Source organism: Rhynchophorus ferrugineus, unplaced genomic scaffold, assembly GCF_030347505.1.
Source record: "Rhynchophorus ferrugineus isolate W39M unplaced genomic scaffold, kcgeb_rfMv2 rfM2, whole genome shotgun sequence".
Classification (NCBI taxonomy): domain Eukaryota; kingdom Metazoa; phylum Arthropoda; class Insecta; order Coleoptera; family Curculionidae; genus Rhynchophorus; species Rhynchophorus ferrugineus.
In genome coordinates, this window is record NW_027472581.1 from 518,931 (window position 1) to 534,878 (window position 15,948).

A 15,948-nucleotide genomic window follows, 5' to 3' on the forward strand; every position below is an offset into this window, starting at 1 on the left:
CGGACAACAAATCATTTTGAGAAGTATATTACTGATTTCTGAAGTTTCCTCAAAGTTTAGGACAAGGAAAAAAGTATCTACCGACCAAAGGTAAAAATGTTTAAATATTAATCAGTAATAAATTGTTTATCTTATCTAGAATGGTTCGATACTTTTTTAATTTCGGTTCACTATTAAGTAGAAATTTAATACATCACTTAAAGTTGATTTGATATGTTCGAAGATGAAGTTTTTTATGCTGAAAGATTTCAGTTCAAATATCAAAACTAAGTTATTTGATTTTTTTTTAATTTTCGATATTTAAAAATTCAATTAAAGTTTATCACATAAAAAAATAACACAGGGTTAAATACACTTATATATTATATGTATAAAAATATTACATAATAAGTTATAAAATTTATTACACAGATTTTATAGTTTTAGTTCAATAGATACTTAAGACATTGAAAACTTTCTCTGGGGTTTCTGTTTTGAGAAATATATACAATAAATAAAAAAAAATAATAACAATACAGACTTTCAATTGAGAAAACAAAAACACAAGAACTAGAAAAAGTAACAAAATGAAAAAAACTAATATATATTTGCAGTCGAAGACCAAGAGAGAAAACAGGGTCACTAAGAAATAAATAATAGGATTCATAAAACAAGTAAGGGTAAAATAATAAAAAAACAAATTAAATATGATGAAAAAAGTGAAAGAAAAAACACAAAAATATCCAGAAAATGAAGATATATAAGTAAAATATTAAAATCATATATACATTGAAACAAACGAATTGAAACAACCACTGGAGGAAGATAGAAAAGTTGCTAAGTACGAACTTGATAAGTCTAGATGGGAATGATGAATGAATATTGCGAATGACAATTTTATTTTGAGTATTTTAGCAAAGAATAAGCTTTGAGTGTTAGCATGATATCTGCATGACCAATTTTTATTATTTCGAGGTACCTTTTAAGATTTGCCTCTATAGATATACTATCCCAGTATACTAATGTACAAGCTAACAAAATAAAACTATAAAAGATAAAACATAACAAACAGAAATAAAACAAAACCCTATCTGGAATATTAGATCTGATAACCGACATCGGCAGCATTTTTGGTCGCGGTGCTTCAAGATAAAAAAATCATACCAATTTGTGTTTCGGGTAGTGTAATCTATAATTAGATCGACGCATCTAGAATATCGGTACTAATGGCGATCACGCGATAACAAAATCGATTCTCTTGAACATTCGATTGGGCGCTGCTGTTCGGCCCTTAAAGACTTGTATTTATAAAGACGTAGCAACTAATTGTGATGTATTATATTTTCGTTGTTTAAAATCAATGCGAGATTCCTTAATTTTTAAAATATTAAGCGTATCACTTTAGAATTTTCAGCAAATTTGCTTCAAAAAAAATAATGCAGTTAATCTAACAAAGATTACACATTATAATTACTTTGGATCGTCGCTTTAAAAATACGAATATCACCATCCAAATCATGACTGATAGCTGACTTACAACTTTGTTCAAAATACCATTTAATTCCGCATCTACACATGTTTGAAACTGTCAAAAACAGAGTTGATCTCTAATATCGAAGTCACTGCTAAACTGTTTGTAATAATAATTACTCAACAAACGCAACATTTTCCCAACACATTGAAGCTTAATAATTGTTAAGATGTTTGAAAATAACATTTGATACTAGGCAAATATGGTGATATACATGGACTTCCTCTGGCGTCCATTACCCTTTGCTGTTTTAATTCATATAAGAAATCATATTTACTTTCAATTTTTATAACATTAATATTCAAGTGATCCAGGTTTTGATTTAAGTCAATGTTTACTACGAGATATGGTCTCTCCCTTGCCTTTAAACATAGTAGCATTAACAAAGCTTTAAAAACACACATGACAATTAATAAGATACTACAAACTCCATAACAGATCTGAGATTAAATAACCACTCACAGATATTGAGGATTCCAACATTCTTCATGATGTAATTCGCTTAAAATCATACGTCTTGAGAATTAATGAAGAAAGGATTAATGTATTGGCAATTGACGGATCACCTTTAACTTTTACTACTATTATGACTTTGTTTTTTCGAGTCTTCGTATGGTATAATAATAATATGGTATCCATAAACATAAAAAGATATTGCTAAAAATCATATTTTGCCCTAGCCGACTTGGCTGTCGCAGAGATCAAAGTGAGAGGACGATCTTCCTACTGTAGCGCTAGTCACAGGTTCCAGTCCTACTGGGGTATGGTCGTAAATTTAAGTTTGTGATTGTCCAAAATGGAGAGTGCAACTTCTGAAAAGGAAAATGATCCCGATTCCTGTCAGTAACCAGGCTGAGTAAGACCGGATGTTCTCTGGGATGATCTCTAAGCTGTTAAACAATAGGTACAGTTTAGATAAACTATACTTAGCAAAAAGGAGACTCTAAAATATATTACAAAATATATATTCCTCTAACCTAACTTTTTTCTAAGAATATCTACATAAACGAATAAATTACAAGAATTAATTCATAGTTCTAATACTTACGATTATAATGGATCAAAGCCAGTGAAATGTTAACGTTTCAACAAAGGAACCCGTATTAAACTCCTTCAATACCCATATACGGAGCGGTATATCCCAATAATATCATTGTTTGATGATTTACTTGCAAACCGCCGAATCAAATTTCAGGAGAATGACTTTAATTTAAATACATACAAATTGAATCCAGAAAGGGAACGAAGCCGGTTCGATAACGAAAACGAAAGCTTTCGAATGGAAATTACTTCGGGATAAACTTGACGCCATTCAACGTTAATCGAAACAGGTTACTACAAATCTCAAGGTGGAAATAGACAGTAAACATTTACTGATTTTGCGTTGAAAATTTCATTACCTTTCCAATTTCTATCTAACCAGTTAAACGAAACAGATCAATTTTTATTAACTGACACAGTAGTACAATAAAGTATATATGAATAAAGTAATATTTTGAATTTATACTTCCTTAAATAATTTAAAACAATTGTGAATATTAATAAGTTGGAAAAAAGTAATATCGGAGTTTTGCTTGTTTCGGTACAAATTTATTCACATAAATTTTAAAAACTAATCGGTACCGTTATATATCTAAAACATCTCAAACCTCTTTTAATTCCAACTTTAGATCATTAAGTACAAATTATTTTGAGAGTTTTGTGGAGACTGGATCAAATAGAAGTTGGATGAAGTAAAAGCGACCCATGATTGGTTCCAGAACAATGTTCTTTAACCTACCAACCACCGATGAAGTGTACACCTTGTTTTCTTCCGGTGGTGATCAGCGATCAGCAGAAGTCAGCTTCATAGTCGATAAAGGAGCGGCTTCTAGAGTAATTGCTTTTCAGCCTAAGTAAGATATGATGAGAACACATATTGTATCCGTGTACGCAGCTACTGAAACGAGCTCAGATATGGCTAAATATAGCCTCAACAATCAACTTCAAAAAGTTTTTAGTTATATTTCAGCAACTGAATTTAAGAGATTTTAACGCACCTATAAGTTCAGGCAGGGCCAGTTCGGAAGGAGATTTGGTTATGGAGAAATAAATTACAACGGTTTAATAACTTTGTGGTGGGTAACTCTGAATTCCAGCACCCTCCGAAGCATCAACTAACTTGTTAATTATATTTTGCATTAACTACGGGTTTTGTTCGATGCTCAATGATACAAAGGCAATACGATTGTGGGCTTGACCATTATCTCCTCCGTACAACAGTGCAGCTATTACTCGAGCTGGCAATTTCATGCACTAGAATACCTAAATGATACAGATAATGATAGAAAAACATATTAGTTATCAAATATAGAGACCATACTGTACTGTCCCACTACAGTATTTCCACTACCTAGTTATAAAAAACAACCCTCGATATACAGCGAATATCTATAGATGGTAGAAGATCGAAAACATGAAGAACTAATCGAGAATTACCGAAAATTAATTAAATGTGTTAGGCAAAAACATAAATAAAAAAGAGAAGCCTACTGGAATGGTGTGGCCACCGATTTGGAAGTTACCATATCGAAATGTGAATATTAAACGTTGTGCCAAACTTCAAGAGATTGAGTGGCAGGAATAAATCTACCGACGACAGCATAAAATAAAATATGTGGAACCTTCGTAAAGTCATACGATGAGCATCTCGAGCGATAGAGGAAGTTCTTCATGCAACTTTATAATCATGGGCCACGAATTTAGCAACTCTTCCAGCAATTGACATTTCAAAAACTTTATTTCCTAATAACGAGCCGTGAAGAACAGTGAAGGAAATGAGAACCGCAATAAAATCATTAAAGTATGGTCAAGCCGCTGTAGCCTTATTATTTACGACAGAAATGAAATGAAAAGGCCGGTAAAGAAACGTTTTAACTGCTTCACGTGCTGCTCATACAAATAGGTAATCATAGAGCATGGCAGAAATGGTTCCATCAGCTGTATGTGAGTGCGAAATCATTTGTCAAATCCATTTCAGCTCCGAGCCGGTATTCGCCAAGAAGATGTTTTGTCTCTACTGTTTTTCAACCTAGTAATGGTTATGTTCCAACATTTATATAAAGCGTTTTTAAAAATAGACATGCCGTTTAATGTGATGCTACAAACTTTTTGACCAATCTGATGTTCGCTGATGATATATTCGTTGGCGTTATATTTCTGGATGCATATATTGAGGCTTTTAAAATTGATATCGTTTGATTGTATCATTCGCATCACAGCACCATATGACCTAAAAATTAATGAAGAAAATATCAACGATATCCAGTTGGAACAAGTGCAGCAATTCAAGTACTTAGGATCAGTAATATAAGAGAAACAATGGTACCACTACCGAAGCAATAAGCAAATTAACCAAGCTGCAGCTGTTAAGTATTGATTTCCGTTATACAATGTAACTCGCTCCAGCAAACTGATCTGCTGTACGAGCTTATAATCTAAATGTCTTTCTACAGAGTATTCTAACTTATTCTAAAGTATAGCTTAACTTATTCTAATGACTATTGAACTTATTTTATAGATTATTATATCGCATCTATGTGTCTATTAATCAGTTCGAATGGTAGTATGCGTTTGAACCTACACACTTCAGTGTCATAACGCACCTTTAACTGTTTGGAAAGTGTATTGGAATGCACTACCAGTCTTTCCGAGTGCTTTGCACTAACACTTTGGATCACACTCATTATGAGTTCCAAGGGAATATCGCGATGAATTTGTTTGTCCGAGACGAGACTTCTGAAGTATAGTTATGTTAGATTTAGTTCAGGGGGCAAAAATATTCATTTATACAGAAAAATCTGGTTATCTAAAAATAATTTCGATTTACAAGGTACCAATTAAGTTCAAGTAGTTTTCGTTTTGTCGCTATATGGTTTTTTCATATTAAGCATCGATCAAAATGTATCCCCAGATATTTAACATTGTCTGCTTGCGGGAGTTTTTAATTTTTATGGGGCAAGGATTTGCTTTGATATGCCATGTTTTGAACCAAAATTCAACTTTGTTTAAATGAAGATGACTTCTTGTGGCTGATATTGGACCCTCATATGATGACAAGACAGCAAATGTTGCAACAGTATTGTTTCTTGAGGTCGGTAGGTACAATACAATAAATAAAACAATGGATCAATGACATTGTTCGGTAGAACACCTGAATATATTGGATATGGATCAGTGTATTCGTCACCCTGTTTAACAATAAAGTGCCTGTATGCGAAATATTATTTCAGTAGTTGAAAGTGAGTGTAGGATAAAAGGTTGTCAAAACACACTTTGACAAAAACTTAAGATATGTCGAGTAATACAGCGGAGGAATATTTTGTTATCATTGAAGCTTTTGTTTATTTAGTTTGGTATTTAATTTCAAAGGTTTATTATTTGTTTTCTGATATTTGTTTTAAATATCGACATTTTTTCCAGCTGTTGTAAAAAAAATATCGATATGATTTATTTTTATCCAGGATCGACATCCTTATGAAACACATTCCTACATATGTACCCCTCACCACACTATGATAGTTTCGTTGATATACGCTGTCATACTACCGTAGCCCGTCACAATCGTACCCAGTCTCTCCTGTTAGTTGATAACTAGTAGTTTCATATTGAAATATGACAAACCTACAGGGGCATGACAACTGACAATGAACCTGTTCATAGCATTCACTGATTTAGAATCGACCGTCTCAACATAGAACGCCATTTTAAAACAATGAAAGATGGGGGGAAAGCGAAAGAACTTTAAATGGCATCATCGAACACTCCCCGACATGCACCGTATGAATTCCGAGGTCGGCATTCCGTCCCCTTCCGGTAATTAAACCGAAGATGCCTTCGGTTCAAATTAAGGGAAGGCTAAGTATCACTTACCTTTTAAATTAACGACCGCGCAATCCATTTCCACAACCTACGTTCCACTTTACATTTAAGTGGCGATGGTTGCCCGGATTCTAGAAAAAGTTTATGGGGTGAAAAGGCCGGCACGAGTGAAAGTATCAAAATATAAACCAACCCCTTCCCCCTGTCGCTCTGGCACGCCCCCATTACGTTGATGCGGGTTTAATTGAACGCTAATTTAATACTCAAAAACTAATTTCATTTTGTAATTAATCGAGAAGAAAAGGAACGGACATTAATTAGTCATATTCTAATCAAACTCGTTCTGATGTATCGCGTTTAGCTCTTGTTTTAATTTGTCTGTCTAGACAGCAGTGAGTGTTTTAATACACCTAAAATTAGTCAACGAACGGTTTTAATCCGTTTTTATTGTTCAGAGCATATTTTTAAAATAACCTCATACGATACTATGAATGTTGTGGCAGTGCTTTATGGCATTTTCTCGTTCAAATAGGCGATTACTGTTTTTTTTTGTTTGAAATAAATATTTTTCATCATTTCCTACCAATAAATTCCATTTTTGCGTTATTATTGTAACATACTGAGGTCATAGTTGTTGATTCTTGTATAGATAAAACATCATAGATAAGGGATTAATAATTTTCTGGTTCAGAAGAAACTAGGAAAATTAATGAGGACCGAAACAGAAAAACACGAAGTGATGAAGAGATTTATGCTTAATATTCGGTAGCTTTAAATTCTTATATCTCTAGTCACTACATAGTATAAAACAGTCGCCTTTTCTGTCCCTATATCCCTATGTGCGCTTAAATCTTTAAAACTACGCAACGGATTTTGATGCGGTTTTTTTCAATAGATAGAGTGATTCAAGAGGAAGTTTATATGTATAATACATGCATAATATACTAAGGCAGCATTTTAGAGGTTTCTAACGTCATGTCGTAAATTAACCTATTTTTTAGGCTTATTTAGCAATTAGCAAAAACGCTGCCTAACCCTACGAGTTAGATCAAATTAATGTACTACAGTATTGTACACCATAAAAAGGTCTACAAAAAAGTCCGCGATGGTATATGTTTATCTTTTAGGGATAACCCACATTAACCATTTTTATTGTTTACTTTTTACGTGAGAAAATGGCTTATTTACGAAGCTATTTTAAGCAATACGGCATTAATCCTATTGGAATTAAGTACCTTAAATACAGTGTGCAATTAATATAGATCAATATGGTTCCTTACAGCATGTAAATTAAAGAAATATTTTCGAAGATATTACAAATTTAAAATTTGCGTTTAAAAATGTGTAATGTAATAAAAATTGTATGAATTTAGATATTCCAAAGATAGCAGGAAATCTTCATAGTAAGTATAGGGGAAGAGGAATTGTTTTACTCCAAATTTAATGCGTGCAGCCCAAGGGCAGTAATGAATGAACCAAAAATACTGGATCGATTTTAATCATGTTTTCATTGAGTGACATAGGCATATATATTTTATGCCCGTGCAAAGTCGGAGCGGGCCGCTATGTTTTTATATACAACGTTCATATTTTTTCTGTAGTGTATTTAATTTAGTATCAGCATTGCACCCGTGCGAAGCCGGGGCGGGTCGCTAGTAATACTTATATTAATGAAGCGTAACTACAGCATACTCCCATTTTGATTGCATATAACTTTGCTCAAAGAAAAGATAAGTAAATTTATGTTTTCATAAAAAGTTTATAGGGTCTTTATATTTTTCTTTTTTCGTTATGATTAAAAAATTATATCGGCTAAATGGTGACCGCGATTCTCTATGCAACTTTCGGCCCTTTTTTAAGGCATTTTTCATGAAATCTTGCAACATCTGAGGCTGAATGTCTTCAATTTCGTGACGAATATTGCCTTTAAGATGTTGAATCGTTTATTATTCACATAATCGATTCTATAAAACCTCATAAGAAAAAGTCTGGTGTGGTTAAAACCAGAACCTGTTAAACTGCCCATGTTAAACCTCTACTTGTCCTTGCTCTTCCATTTCAGGTACAAGAAAATTTTGAATCATGTCTTGGTACCGTTCAAGAGTCACAGTAACTACAACACCTTGATCACACCATACGGTTGTTTTTAGTAAATGCAATTATGTTTCATGAATTAATTGAGGATTCTCTTTTCCCCAAAACCGACTGCTCTCTTTACTGACATGGCCACTGAGAAGATGATGGGCTTCATCTCTCATTATCAATTTAGACGAAAAATCTTCAATTTCGTCAGACAGCATTAGGGTTGCATTACTGTACACCACTCGTTGATCAGGCTCTCTCGCTAGCAATTTTTGGACTAATTGAATTTTGTAGGGAAACATTTTCAAATCAGTTTTCAAAATTCGCCTTAAAGTGCACGCAGAAATGTGTAACTGGGAACCACGTTTCCGAATTGATATTTCTGGAGACTGCAATACTATAGCGCACCCGATGCACATTTTCAGCGTTACGAGACGTCCGTTGTCTTCCAGAACAAGGCCTATCTGCTGTCGTATCATACTGTCGAAAATTTATATGCAAAGTATAAATTATGATTTTGTGAGGAACTGGACGATTAGGATATTTTTTACCCAAGTTCCGCTGAGTGCCAATAATGGAACGATTATTTTCAATAAATATTGTAACTATTTATGCTCGTTCTTGTGGCGTATATTTATCAATAATAAAATTTGGACGTCTACACAACGCAATGGTTGAAGCGAAACTGAGATAAACGTCACATAATTAAGATGGCGCGTATTCAAAAAGGTAGTGGGACTTTTTCAGCGCCTGTTCTTAAACGTTTCATTGTCCTTTGGAAAGATGTTTATTTGCCTCAGACACTTCGAATATTCGTTACTAAATTCCGCCACAGTTGGCGATCGGCCGCAGCTGTTCTAACCTCGGATAATTTCAGGGTACTACTTTTCAGATTGTTTTCGATTATCTTGATCTATGCCTTTTTCAGAGCTGTTCGCTGTATCAGAAGTTAATAGTTAATTTTATAGATAGAATAATGAGTGTCTTACTATACATGTATTGCACTTTAGTCATTTAAATTTAGTAATTATTTTTTGTAAAGGTTAGAATATACTAGCACGTAAGATATTTATGCTGCGAAAGAGGGGCTGGGTGAAATTGTGACATTTTTAAGGGTACGGTTGTGCCGCAAGTAACTGTAATGTGAACTGAAATGTAAGGAAGACTGTAAGAGGTTAAAACGATATCGCATGTTATGCTGATGCTTATGAAGCGGTAATCGGTGGTGTATCTTTACGAAAAGGTTCAGTATTGCATGGTGTGAATTATAACAGATAAATTATACCTTAATATAGGTTTGTCTTATTTTATAAGCATTTAATAAGCATAGTTTTAACAATATCTAAAAAAATATAACACATAAAGCAAGTATTGTATATAAAAAAAATTGACTTAATGACTATATGTAAAAAAGGAGCAAGGTGACTTTTTTCAATAGTAGTTTATAATAAATTTCAAACAAACATTTTAACATGCGAGAAAAAATATGTATTCAACTTTGGTATAATATAATTTCAATTAATTTAGTTATAACAAAAGCTATATTAACGATTTGTCTTGATCAAAATTTCATGTTGCTGAATGAAACATGTATGTCCTGAAAAAATATACTTGATCAATGATGAGGAATTGATAATGAGATACATGATCGATTGATGAGGGTCCACTCTTGAAAGCATAGAAAATATTAACTTTTTGAAAATGTTGATTGTAATTTGTAATAATATCCCTCAGTCTTTGAGCATCCTTCTTATTTTAACTTCTGGAACTTATAATAGCAATGGCAAGCTTTCGCTGTAGCATCGCTTCCCACGTACAATCATTTCTTCAGCCAACCTCTCATAAACAAGTCACTTCACTATTCAAATGATACCCAAAAAGACTGAGACAGTATTTTTCACTGATACAACCTCATAGATAACAAATTCCTTCAGATAAAGGAAGATTTCTTCTTAAGTATTTCTAAAACCTCCTAAATATTAATGCTATTATCTTCAATCCATTTAGGCTAGGCTATCGTGGAATGAGCATTTAAATGAACTCTTGTTTAGAATTTTTTATTTAGAAATTTTAGGAAAGATAAACCCTGGCTTGTAAATAGCTGAAAAAGTCCATGAATTATTAAATATATGAAACTAAACTGACATACTTAGTCTGATAACATCGCTACAGCACTAAATATCGATGATAAAATAGTTTTAAACTATTTACATGAGATTAAATATCAAGAGAAGCTGGATATATCCCGCATAAATTGACACCGAACATATTTATATAATTTTTAAAATGAATATGATAGAGCAGTGTCATAGTTAATGTTCTACAAATATACGATGAATATAACCCTCAGATTTCTAACGGATATCTTAAATATAATGTTAACGAAAATATTACAATTTTAAAATATAATATAGATTATCTGGGTAACATTTGATAATCTTATTCATTTGATGTTAAATAAGAATCCATACTACTATAGTGATAGTGTTTCCTATAAAAAGTTAGTCATATCTAAAAGCTTCGATCTAAAAAAGTTCGATGAATCCCCGGAGAAATAAATAATTTCTCTGGTAACGAGAGACTTTTTCACTATAGCCTTCTTCATATTGTTTGCTGTAACAGAAACTTTTACGGTAATCGTATCAACTTATAAAAACTAAAGAGTAAAAAAGGGATACAAATTAACCAGCGAAAATAGAGGCTCTTAAGAAACAGACCGGATGAAATATTTAACGTGAGTGCGATTGTACTTTTAATTACAAGAATTTGTTCTTATTATATTAGGTTTGAGAAAGAGACTTTTTATACATTGTTTTTTTTGCTCAGCAATTTCTTCTACAGCCATTGTTTTGCCATCAATTTGTATTAAAATTATACAATACTTTTCTAGTTTTTTTATACAGATCCGCTACAAAAATTCACAATTTGAAAGTTCTATTCCTACAAATCATAGATTATATAACGTAATTTTCAATAACTATGCACCTTTCCATTAAGAAAATATATAAGCAAAATTACAGATCTCAGACGATAACTAAACCAAAAGGGAGACCTACAAAGATTTTTACACAGTCCAAAGTGTTTACAGATAATATCTACATAAGTAAAAATTTAATATGAACACTCAATAACAATTATCACCAAGTAATAGAAGAACGAACAAGTGATACTTATTTTTAATCGATTGAATTTATCATTTGGTCATTGAATTTTGGCACTCAAAATAGGTATTATATAGTTTAGATAGATCACCGAATCTCACTCCCTATGACTATTTGTTTGGGCTAGGTTTGAGCTTAAGCTAAGTCTTTGGATTTGGGCTAAATCTATTCCTAGATTTATGCTTTTATTTAGAAGAATGGATATGAAAGGATAAATAAAATTTAGTATTTTATACAATAAAACATACAATAAAAATTTATTTTTGCGCCATTAATTGAATCTTAGAATTATTTTACATTTAAATATCAAAAAAGTTGTATACAGCAAATGTATTTTATTACATAATGGAAAAGACTTAAAAGTTTTCACCATGTCCCTTGCCTATTATACCTAAAAGAGTTTCAAGAGAGTAAATATAAATCTAAGTTACTACAGAAAATAAAAACATATTCCATAACCCTTTAATATATCCCAAAAATATTCTTCTACCACCAATACATATAGAGTTGAATGAATGAAACAATTTGTGTATATATATATATTCCCATAAAATATATTTTGAAGATTTCTAATATAATTTAAAGTTCACGTCAAAAAACAAGCCTGCAAAAATCACTTACCTTAATTCTTGCTCGCCAACGAAAAAAAGCTTCGTGGAGTTTCCACTCAAGTAATCAATCACAACTAAACATACCTTATTTAATAAAGCCAGTTTAAATACGTACAAGTTTGAATTTCGCACATTTGCTCATCGATCAAGTGCATGGAAAAGATCGATATATTATAATTGAGAGTACCTACGCTTCAAAAATAATATTATTTCTTCTTTAATAATCTAGACGAGTTACTTATTTCTTTTCGACGTTTCTTTGGCTATCGCCCTGTTAAGTTATTCCTCTGCCGTCTTTACCTATCAATTATTTCAATTAATTTTCTACCTGTTACCAACTGATTATTATTTTCTACTTTGTACGTTCTTATAAAAGTATCATCATTTCAACTGCCTAATAATTGATTTAATAATAATATTTGATTTGAGTTTTTAGAGTTTATATCATAACGTATCTTACCACTACTTTGTAAATTCTTAATTTGGTTTCTATTTTAACCATTTTAATTCGTTATGTCATACTACTGTTCTTATTAGCTTTTTATTTTATTCTCTTCTCTCTGGATTACCATAACATGTGGTCATAATATTTGTATGTTGACTTGTGAATGAACATGCATAGATGACATAGATCAATTTTTGGGCTTAGGACCGGTAATATAGCCGCTAAGCTGCCAAGTCTACCCAGTTTAAAAAAAAACAACAATTAAAATCTGAATCTTAGTCTTAATGGAAAAAATAGCAATACACAATGCACACATACAATATTTCGTAATATGTTAAGGAAGGAAATCATGTTATATATGTTTTCAATATTTCTCATAATGCAAAGTTAAAAATTACAAAACAAGTGTTCGTGGAGAAAGCAGATATATTTGTTAAGTTTGATTTTAGTATTAATTTAAATGAACTACTACACACAACAATTATTTGGAAAATTGTATTAATTAGAAGCCTGACAAATCGACCCTGGAAAAGCTAGTCTTAATTATTATAACTCAATCCTCGTATAAAGTTGCTGAAACAGTGATTTACCGTAATATAAAGGCTTTATGTCCGAAATGAAAAGGAAACTTAATTGCAAGCCAGCATTCCGGCTTAGAAATTTTGTCATTTTAAATAATATCCTTCGTCTAACTTATTTTAGGTTTGTAATATTCAATCTTTCGGAACAGGACACGGAAATGAAATTCCCTTTGATAAATAGTTAATTTTCTGTCACGGCAATAGGACGACGATCTGATAATATCAACATCGACCCTGTACGTAACATGATTTATCTGTAATTCTATGATGAGGAGTTGAGATTAACCCAAAACAGGGTGTGGATTGTTGAGACAAGTCAAATAGAAATTTCACTAACTCGATAACGCTGTTACCAAACATTTTACATTGCCTCAAAATGAATAGGTTTTGTATCGCCGCATTAATTGTGGAACAAAGAATTTCGTACGATTAATATTTACCTTCCTTCTACATAATTAAATGTTTGTTTCTTTTCAGTATTTTTATGCATAATTTTTCATATATTATGTGCCTAATCATATTTTTATCAGTTACGTTCATTGGCGAAAATGCCAAATGTTAATGTAAACAACTCTTAAACAAACTAACCTACTGTTAAATTCGATGGTTTTGATATTTATATAAATAAAATAACAGTTTTCCATTTAGTATAATTGTAGAGGAATAACAACTAAAAAATTTTGCAATGAATTCAAGAACTCATTATAGAATGCAGCAAAATTAACCTGCAATATTAACAACAGAAGGTCTGACCAAATAGAAACAGTATGGTGGGCCAAACAAATAAAAATAGAAATAAAATAAAAAAGGAGACCTGCAGAAACTCTGAATGAAGTAAATTGAAAATTACGAAATACAATTAGATACAATTTGGAAGAAGCATGGAGGCAGTAAAGAAAACCAGACAGTTTTTACTAAGTTTTTAAAACTTAAAGCCAATTAGACCGATAAAAAATTTTGATTGGCTACTGATTTATAAAGTAATTACCATAATATTTGCAAATAAAAAATTATTATTATAATATATATTTATTGTTATTTATGTTTATATATAAAAAAGATATACGACTAAGATATACGAGCGAATTATAAATAATATAATGAAATCAGTAGTAGATAAAACGCTAATAGTATCGCAGAGTCGATTGAGAAAGCTAAGATCTATACAACATCAGATACAAAGCATAAGACAATTAATTGGAAAAGACCAACTCCAATAGATCATATATACCTAGAGCATTGATTTGGAAAATGTGTTTGATATAATAAGATGAGAAATACTCTGGGTTATATTATAACTACGACCCGCCCCGGCTTCGCACGGGTGCGATGCTGATACTAAATTAAATACACTACAGAAAAAATATGAACGTTGTATATAAAAACATAGCGGCCCGCTCCGACTTTGCACGGGCATAAAATATATATGCCTATGTCACTCAATGAAAACATGATTAAAATCGATCCAGTATTTTTGGTTCATTCATTACTGCCCTTGGCCTGCACGCATTAAATTTGGAGTAAAACAATTCCTCTTCCCCTATACTTACTATGAAGATTTCCTGCTATCTTTGGAATATCTAAATTCATACAATTTTTATTACATTACACATTTTTAAACGCAAATTTTAAATTTGTAATATCTCCGAAAATATTTGTTTAATTTACATGCTGTAAGGAACCATATTGATCTATATTAATTGCACACTGTATTTAAGGTACTTAGTTCGATAAGGATTAATGCCGTATTGCTTAAAATAGCTTCGTAAATAAGCCATTTTCTCACGTAAAAAGTAAACAATAAAAATGGTTAATGTGGGTTATTCCTAAAAGATAAACATATACCATCGCGGACTTTTTTGTAGACCTTTTTATGGTGTACAATACTGTAGTACATTAATTTGATCTAACTCGTAGGGTTAGGCAGCGTTTTTGCTAATTGCTAAATAAGCCTAAAAAAATAGGTTAATTTACGACATCACGTTAGAAACCTCTAAAATTAGCAATGTTGCCTTAGTATATTATGCATGTATTATACATATAAACCTTCCTCTTGAATCACTGTATCTATTGAAAAAAACCGCATCAAAATCCGTTGCGTAGCTTTAAAGATTTAAGCGTACATAGGGATATAGGGCGACTGTGTTTTATACTATGTAGTGACAAAGACGAGAAGGTAAAAACATTGAAAGAATAATTCAAGGAATATACAGGACACATGGACAATGGATACAACAATAAATAAATGTCAAATGCACAAAACAGAACTGCATATAGGTACAAAATATTGAAAAAATATAAATGCCGGTAAAAGCTTTTCCAGATGATAATAAGCCAGAACACCTACAAGGAACCTTAAACAGATAGAATATGTGAGTCAGAAAGTAAAGAATGGTAATAAATAAAAGAAAAAGAACTAATGATGAGAAAGTCAAAAGTAAAAAATATTTTAATTGAAAAGGTATAAATAGAACAAGTAAGTGTATTAAAATATCTGGGTATACAAATCGAATGTAAGGAAATCAGGAGAAGCAAATGTATGCCAAATTTGAAAAAGCCACGTATTTGTACTTCGCTATAAATAGCAAATTCTTCAATAAAAAATAAGAAATCAGAGAGAAAGCAAAGACACGAAGGCAAAAAACAGAGAGAAATAATTCACAAGAGGGTAAAAAGCACCGATCGGAGAAAAACTGCT